General features: G+C 40.7%; 1 pseudogene; it reads right to left on the bottom strand.

The window, feature by feature from the left end:
- Window positions 1–804: 804 nt before the first annotated feature.
- LOC122467970 lies at window positions 805–9,022 on the bottom strand (annotated as a pseudogene).
- Between the last annotated feature and the right edge of the window lie 288 nt (window positions 9,023–9,310).

Here is a 9,310-nt window from a genome sequence, read left to right on the forward strand (position 1 = left end):
TGATTCCTGACTCTCCAAAACTATGTGAGATAATAAATGTTTGTTGTGTCAAGCTGCTAATTTGTAGCAATTGAAAACTAATACAGCAGTGTTTTTTTTTAAAAAAAATGAACGGTATCTATTATAATTTCTAATTCTTTGTTTCTAGAATATAGAAATTCTATTTTTTTTATAGACCTTGTATCCTGTGTCCTTGCTGAAATCAGCTCTTTTGCAGATATTTTAGGATTTTCTGCATAGGCAATCATGTCATCTGTGACAAAGACAGTTTTACTTCTTTTCAAATATGCATGCCTTTTATTTATTCTACTGCCTTATTAAACTGGCTAGGATTTTTAGTATAATGTTGAATAAAATGGTGAAAGCAGATATTCTTGCCTTGTTTTTGATCTTAGGGGAAAGCCACTCAGTCATTCACCATTAGTATTGGTGTCAGCTGTAGGTTTTCTGGAGCTGCTCTTTATCAGGTTGGGGAAGTTTTCGTCTGCTCTTAGTTTACTGACAGGTTTAAAAAAATGTTTCCCCCTAATTCCTGTCATCAATACTAGATTTATAGTTTTATTATAGTAACAAATACTTGTTACAGTTTGTTACAGTGAGATCTACACTCATACACAGAATTACTATATTTAAATTGATATAGAACAATATTTACATTTTTAAGTTACACTTTTGAAATTAGATGATGAAGTGTAGCTTAAGTTTTACAACATAGAAAAGAACACATGAGACAAAAATAGAGGTAACAGTAAAAATATAACTATCTGTTCTTGAGACAGCATGTGGAAATTTTTTGTCAGAAAGTTACATCTTCTCAATCAGATTGTCCAAATCATTAAAATATGGATGATTCAATGTCATTTGCCAGAAACTTGTTTGTTGGGATTAACATTTTTGAAAGCAAATCTAAGCCATTTTCAACCAAGTTTTTAATATGGGATGCTGGACTTCCTGGTTTCCACTTGGGAAATTTACTCTTACAGTCTTCTAAAGAATCCACTTCTGCCCACCCTTCATTATTGGGGGTGCCCAAAGCTCTAAAAATCCTGAAGACTTGATAAATTTCTGAATCCCTATGGAAAAGTGGCTTATTAGTTGCTAATTCTGCAAATATGATCAACTGGAGTTGAATAGAGAGCTGACCCCAGCAATACTTGGGCAAAACTATGCCAGAGTGTTACTACCTCATGTATATACGCTCTGACAGGTATTCCAAAAGCTCTGGCAAGGCCCAGACCAGCCAATTTAGTTGTTCCTTTGTGGCCAATAGATTTCAAGGTTTTAAGGAGCTATTCTAGAGGGACAAAACAACATCCCTTGAATGATTTGGTACAAACACGTCCTTTTTTTTTTTCCTTTTCAAATTTTTGTTTAAATTCTAGTTAACATACAGTGCAATATTGGTTTTAGGAGTAGAATTTAGTGGTTCATCATTACATACAACACCCAGTGCTCATCATAACAATTTGCTCTTTAATACCCATCACCCATCTGGCCCATCCTCCACCCACCTTCCCTCTAGCAATCCTCAGTTTGTTCTCTATCATTAAGAGTCTCTTGTGGTTTGTTTGCCTCTCTTCTCTCCTCCTCCCCCCGCCCATATGTTCACCTGTTTTGTTTTTTAAATTCCACATATGAATGAAATTATATGGTATTTGTCTTTCTCTGATGGACTTTTTTTGCTTAGCATAATACATTCTAGCTCCATCCACATCAGTGCAAATGGTAAGATTTCCTTCTTTTTGATGGCTGAGTAATATTCCATTATATATATATATGTGTGTGTGTGTGTGTGTGTGCGTGTGTGTGTGTGTGTGTATATATATATATATATATATATATATATATATATATATATCTCACATCTTCTTTATCCATTCATCAGTTGGTGGATGTTTGGACTCTTTCCATAGTTTGGCTATTGTTGATAATGCTGCTATAAACATCGGGGTGCATATACCCCTTTGAATCTATATTTTTGTATCCTTTGGGCAAACAACTAGTGTAATTGCCAGATTGTAGGGTAGTTCTATTTTTTTTAGGTTTATTTATTTATTTTGAGAGAGAGCATGTGCATGTGTGCATAAGTGGGGGAGAGGCAGAGAGAGGGAGAGACAGAATCCTGAGCAGGTCCTGCTCTATCAGCGCAGAGCCCTATGTGGGGCTCAAGCTCTCTAACCCGTGAGATTATGACCTGAGCCAAGATCAAGAGCCTGATGCTTAATCTACTGAGCCACCAGGTGCTCCACGGTAGTTCTATTTTCAACTTTTTAAGCAACTCCATACTGTTTTCCACAGTGGCTGCACCAGTTTGCCTTCCCACCAGTAGTACAAGAGGGTGTAGGGTTTCCCTTTCTCCTCATCCTCTCCAACACCTATTGTTTATTGTATTGTTACTTTTAGCCATTCTGACAGGGGTGAGGTGGTATTTCACTGTGGTTTTGGTTTATATTTCCCTGACGATCAGTGATGTTGAGCATCTTTTCATGCGTCTGTTAGCCATACAGGTGTCTTCTTTGGAAAAGGATCTCTTCATGTCTTATCCCCATTTCTTAATTGGATTATTTATTTTTTGGGTGTTGAGTTTGATAAGTTACTTATAGGTTTTGGATACGAACCCTTTATCAGATATGTCATTTGCAAATATCTTCTCCCATTCGGTAGGCTGCCTTTTAGTTTTGTTGATTGCTTCCTTTGCTGTGAAGAAGCTTTTCATCTTGAAGAAGTCCTAACACTTAATTTTTGGTACAAATAAGCCTTAACAAGTGAAGAATCCATGAACTGACGAGGAGCGATGGGATCCAAGTATTTCTTAAGATCCAAGGAATTCAAAGATGTGATATAACCTTGAATCCTATATAAGCATATCTTTTTTTTTTTTTGTTTTCTGAAATTTATTGACAAATTGGTTTCCATACAACACCCAGTGCTCATCCCAAAAGGTGCCCTCCTCAATACCCATCACCCACCCTCTCCTCCCTCCCACCCCCCATCAACCCTCAGTTTGTTCTCAGTTTTTAACAGTCTCTTATGCTTTGGCTCTCTCCCATTCTAACCTCTTTTTTTTTTTTTTTCCTTCCCCTCCCCCATGGGTTCCTGTTAAGTTTCTCAGGATCCACATAAGAGTGAAACCATATGGTATCTGTCTTTCTCTGTATGGCTTATTTCACTTAGCATCACACTCTCCAGTTCCATCCACGTTGCTACAAAAGGCCATATTTCATTTTTTCTCATTGCCATGTAATATTCCATTGTGTATATAAACCACAATTTCTTTATCCATTCATCAGTTGATGGACATTTAGGCTCTTTCCATAATTTGGCTATTGTTGAGAGTGCTGCTATGAACATTGGGGTACAAGTGGCCCTATGCATCAGTGCTCCTGTATCCCTTGGATAAATTCCTAGCAGTGCTATTGCTGGGTCATAGGGTAGGTCTATTTTTAATTTTCTGAGGAACCTCCACACTGCTTTCCAGAGCGGCTGCACCAATTTGCATTCCCACCAACAGTGCAAGAGGGTTCCCGTTTCTCCACATCCTCTCCAGCATCTATAGTCTCCTGATTTGTTCATTTTGGCCACTCTGACTGGCGTGAGGTGATACCTGAGTGTGGTTTTGATTTGTATTTCCCTGATAAGGAGCGACGCTGAACATCTTTTCATGTGCCTGTTGGCCATCCGGATGTCTTCTTTAGAGAAGTGTCTATTCATGTTTTCTGCCCATTTCTTCACTGGGTTATTTGTTTTTCGGGTGTGGAGTTTGGTGAGCTCTTTATAGATTTTGGATACTAGCCCTTTGTCCGATATGTCATTTGCGAATATCTTTTCCCATTCCGTTGGTTGCCTTTTAGTTTTGTTGGTTGTTTCCTTTGCTGTGCAGAAGCTTTTTATCTTCATAAGGTCCCAGTAATTCACTTTTGCTTTTAATTCCCTTGCCTTTGGGGATGTGTCGAGTAAGAGATTGCTACGGCTGAGGTCAGAGAGGTCTTTTCCTGCTTTCTCCTCTAAGGTTTTGATGGTTTCCTGTCTCACATTTAGGTCCTTTATCCATTTTGAGTTTATTTTTGTGAATGGTGTGAGAAAGTGGTCTAGTTTCAACCTTCTGCATGTTGCTGTCCAGTTCTCCCAGCACCATTTGTTAAAGAGGCTGTCTTTTTTCCATTGGATGTTCTTTCCTGCTTTGTCAAAGATGAGTTGGCCATACGTTTGTGGGTCTAGTTCTGGGGTTTCTATTCTATTCCATTGGTCTATGTGTCTGTTTTGGTGCCAATACCATGCTGTCTTGATGATGACAGCTTTGTAGTAGAGGCTAAAGTCTGGGATTGTGATGCCTCCTGCTTTGGTCTTCTTCTTCAAAATTCCTTTGGCTATTCGGGGCCTTTTGTGGTTCCATATGAATTTTAGGATTGCTTGTTCTAGTTTCGAGAAGAATGCTGGTGCAATTTTGATTGGGATTGCATTGAATGTGTAGATAGCTTTGGGTAGTATTGACATTTTGACAATATTTATTTTTCCAATCCATGAGCAGGGAATGTCTTTCCATTTCTTTAAATCTTCTTCAATTTCCTTCAGAAGCTTTCTATAGTTTTCAGCATACAGATCCTTTACATCTTTGGTTAGATTTATTCCTAGGTATTTTATGCTTCTTGGTGCAATTGTGAATGGGATCAGTTTCTTTATTTGTCTTTCTGTTGCTTCATTGTTAGTGTATAAGAATGCAACTGATTTCTGTACATTGATTTTGTATCCTGCAACTTTGCTGAATTCCTGTATCAGTTCTAGCAGACTTTTGGTGGAGTCTATCGGATTTTCCATGTATAATATCATGTCATCTGCAAAAAGCGAAAGCTTGACTTCATCTTTGCCAATTTTGATGCCTTTGATTTCCTTTTGTTGTCTGATTGCTGATGCTAGAACTTCCAGCACTATGTTAAACAGCAGCGGTGAGAGTGGGCATCCTTGTCGTGTTCCTGATCTCAGGGAAAAAGCTCTCAGTTTTTCCCCGTTGAGGATGATGTTAGCTGTGGGCTTTTCATAAATGGCTTTTATGATCTTTAAGTATGTTCCTTCTATCCCGACTTTCTCAAGGGTTTTTATTAAGAAAGGGTGCTGGATTTTGTCGAAGGCCTTTTCTGCATCGATTGACAGGATCATATGGTTCTTCTCTCTTTTTTTGTTAATGTGATGTATCACGTTGATTGATTTGCGAATGTTGAACCAGCCCTGCATCCCAGGAATGAATCCCACTTGATCATGGTGAATAATTCTTTTTATATGCCGTTGAATTCGATTTGCTAGTATCTTATTGAGAATTTTTGCATCCATATTCATCAGGGATATTGGCCTGTAGTTCTCTTTTTTTACTGGGTCTCTGTCTGGTTTAGGAATCAAAGTAATACTGGCTTCATAGAATGAGTCTGGAAGTTTTCCTTCCCTTTCTATTTCTTGGAATAGCTTGAGAAGGATAGGTATTATCTCTGCTTTAAACGTCTGGTAGAACTCCCCTGGGAAGCCATCTGGTCCTGGACTCTTATTTGTTGGGAGATTTTTGATAACCGATTCAATTTCTTCGCTGGTTATGGGTCTGTTCAAGCTTTCTATTTCCTCCTGATTGAGTTTTGGAAGCGTGTGGGTGTTCAGGAATTTGTCCATTTCTTCCAGGTTGTCCAATTTGTTGGCATATAAGTTTTCATAGTATTCCCTGATAATTGTTTGTATCTCTGAGGGATTGGTTGTAATCATTCCATTTTCATTCATGATTTTATCTATTTGGGTCATCTCCCTTTTCTTTTTGAGAAGCCTGGCTAGAGGTTTGTCAATTTTGTTTATTTTTTCAAAAAACCAACTCTTGGTTTCGTTGATCTGCTCTACAGTTTTTTTAGTTTCTATATTGTTTATTTCTGCTCTGATCTTTATTATTTCTCTTCTTCTGCTGGGCTTAGGCTGCCTTTGCTGTTCTGCTTCTAGTTCCTTTAGGTGTGCTGTTAGATTTTGTATTTGGGATTTTTCTTGTTTCTTGAGATAGGCCTGGATTGCAATGTATTTTCCTCTCAGGACTGCCTTTGCTGCGTCCCAAAGCGTTTGGATTGTTGTATTTTCATTTTCGTTTGTTTCCATATATTTTTTAATTTCTTCTCTAATTGCCTGGTTGACCCACTCATTCGTTAGTAGGGTGTTCTTTAACCTCCATGCTTTTGGAGGTTTTCCAGACTTTTTCCTGTGGTTGATTTCAAGCTTCATGGCATTGTGGTCTGAAAGTAAGCATGGTATAATTTCAATTCTTGTAAACTTATGAAGGGCTGTTTTGTGACCCAGTATATGATCTATCTTGGAGAATGTTCCATGTGCACTCGAGAAGAAAGTATATTCTGTTGCTTTGGGATGCAGAGTTCTAAATATATCTGTCAAGTCCATCTGATCCAATGTCTCATTCAGGGCCCTTGTTTCTTTATTGACCGTGTGTCTAGATGATCTATCCATTTCTGTAAGTGGTGTATTAAAGTCCCCTGCAATTACCACATTCTTATCAATAAGGTTGCTTATGTTTATGAGTAATTGTTTTATATATTTGGGGGCTCCGGTATTCGGTGCATAGACATTGATAATTGTTAGCTCTTCCTGATGGATAGACCCTGTAACTATTATATAATGTCCTTCTTCATCTCTTGTTACAGCCTTTAATTTAAAGTCTAGTTTGTCTGATATAAGTATGGCTACTCCAGCTTTCTTTTGGCTTCCAGTCGCATGATAAATAGTTCTCCATCCCCTCACTCTCAATCTAAAGGTGTCCTCAGGTCTAAAATGAGTCTCTTGTAGACAGCAAATAGATGGGTCTTGTTTTTTTATCCATTCTGATACCCTATGTCTTTTGGTTGGCGCATTTAATCCATTTACATTCAGTGTTATTATAGAAAGATACGGGTTTAGAGTCATTGTGATGTCTGTATGTTTTATGCTTATAGTGATGTCTCTGGGACTTTGTCTCACAGGGTCCCCCTTAGGATCTCTTGTAGGGCTGGTTTAGTGGTGACAAATTCCTTCAGTTTTTGTTTGTTTGGGAAGACCTTTATCTCTCCTTCTATTCTAAATGACAGACTTGCTGGATAAAGGATTCTTGGCTGCATATTTTTTCTGTCTAGCACCCTGAAAATCTCTTGCCAATTCTTTCTGGCCTGCCAAGTTTCAAAAGAGAGATCAGTCACGAGTCTTATAGGTCTCCCTTTATATGTGAGGGCACGTTTACCCCTTGCTGCTTTCAGAATTTTCTCTTTATCCTTGTATTTTGCCAGTTTCACTATGATATGTCGTGCAGAAGATCGATTCAAGTTACGTCTGAAGGGAGTTCTCTGTGCCTCTTGGATTTCAATGCCTTTTTCCTTCCCCAGTTCAGGGAAGTTCTCAGCTATGATTTCTTCAAGTACCCCTTCAGCACCTTTCCCTCTCTCTTCCTCCTCTGGGATACCAATTATGCGTATATTATTTCTTTTTAGTGTATCACTTAATTCTCTAATTTTCCCCTCATACTCCTGGATTTTTTTATCTCTCTTTTTCTCAGCTTCCTCTTTTTCCATAACTTTATCTTCTAGTTCACCTATTCTCTCCTCTGCCTCTTCAAGCCGAGCTGTGGTGGTTTCCATTTTGTTATGCATTTCGTTTAAAGCGTTTTTCAGCTCCTCGTGACTGTTCCTTAGTCCCTTGATCTCTGTAGCAAGAGATTCTCTGCTGTCCTGTATACTGTTTTCAAGCCCAGCGATTAATTTTATGACTATTATTCTAAATTCACTTTCTGTTATATTATTTAAATCCTTTTTGATCAGCTCATTAGCTGTTGTTATTTCCTGGAGATTCTTCTGAGGGGAGTTCTTCCGCTTGGTCATTTTGGATAGTCCCTGGCGTGGTGAGGACCTGCAGGGCACTTCCCCTGTGCTGTGGTGTATACCTGGAGTTGGTGGGCGGGGCCGCAGTCAGACCTGATGTCTGCCCCCAGCCCACCGCTGGGGCCACAGTCAGACTGGTGTGTGCCTTCTCTTCCCCTCTCCTAGGGGCGGGATTCACTGTGGGGTGGTGTGGCTCGTCTGGGCTACTTGCACCCTGCCAGGCTTGTGATGCTGGGGATCTGGCGTATTAGCTGGGGTGGGTAGGCAAGGTGCTCGGGGGCAGGAGGGGCAGGCTTAGATCGCTTCTCCTTAGGTGATCCACTTCAGGAGGGGCCCTGTGGCAGCGGGAGGGAGTCAGATCCGCTGCCGGAGGTTTGGCTCCGCAGAAGCGCAGAGTTGGGTGTTTGCGCGGAGCGAGCAAGTTCCCTGGCAGGAACCGGTTCCCTTTGGGATTTCGGCTGGGGGATGGGCGGGGGAAATGGCGCTGGCGAGCGCCTTTGTTCCCCACCAAACTGAGCTCTGTTGTCAGGGGGCTCAGCAGCTCTCCCTCCCTTTGTCCTCCAGCCTTCCCGCTTTCCGAGCAGAGCTGTTAATTTCTGACCTCCCAGACGCTAAGTCGCGCTTGCTGTCGGAACACAGTCCGCCCGGCCCCTCCGCTTTTGCAAGCCCGACTCGGGGGCTCTGCTTGGCCGGCGAGCCGCCCCTCCGCCCCGGCTCCCTCCCGCCAGTCCGTGGAGCGCGCACCGCCTCGCCGCCCTTCCTACCCTCTTCCGTGGGCCTCTCGTCTGCGTTTGGCTCCGGCGACTCTGTTCTGCGAATCCTCTGGCGGTTTTCTGGGTTATTTAGGCAGGTGTAGATGGAATCTAAGTGATCAGCAGGACGTGCAGTGAGCCCAGCGTCCTCCTAAGCCGCCATCTTGCCGCAACCCCCTATATAAGCATATCTTGAAGACTGACTATATTTGAATGACAAACTTCTTTTAACAAAGAAATTTCCTGAATTATAGTACTAGGAACATCTTCCTCTTTACTTCCTAGTCTGATTTTCTTCCTGGCTACCAGTTGACTTGTAATTTTTTGTCTACCCTTATATATAACTCCATAGGTACATTCTTCAATTATCTCTATTTTAGTATAATATTCCATACTTACCCAATAAGTAACGGTGGATACTGTGATGGTGGGATTGGGGAGTTAGAGGCATGGTGGAGGCAGGAATGGCAGCTACCTTGTCTATGTCATTCTTTCTTAAACTTCCAAGTTTACCCCAAGATAAACCCCACTTCATCATCATGTATGAATTGTTTTTGAAAATATTTGATGAATACTTTTCACTTTTCTACTATTTGAGGCACATCTGCATTTCATGCATCATCAAGAGGTCAGGAGACTCTACTCCCCATTGGCTGCTGTTGGATTACAGTGGTGCCTTGG

Source organism: Prionailurus bengalensis, chromosome B3 (assembly GCF_016509475.1).
Source record: "Prionailurus bengalensis isolate Pbe53 chromosome B3, Fcat_Pben_1.1_paternal_pri, whole genome shotgun sequence".
Taxonomy (NCBI): Eukaryota; Metazoa; Chordata; class Mammalia; order Carnivora; family Felidae; genus Prionailurus; species Prionailurus bengalensis.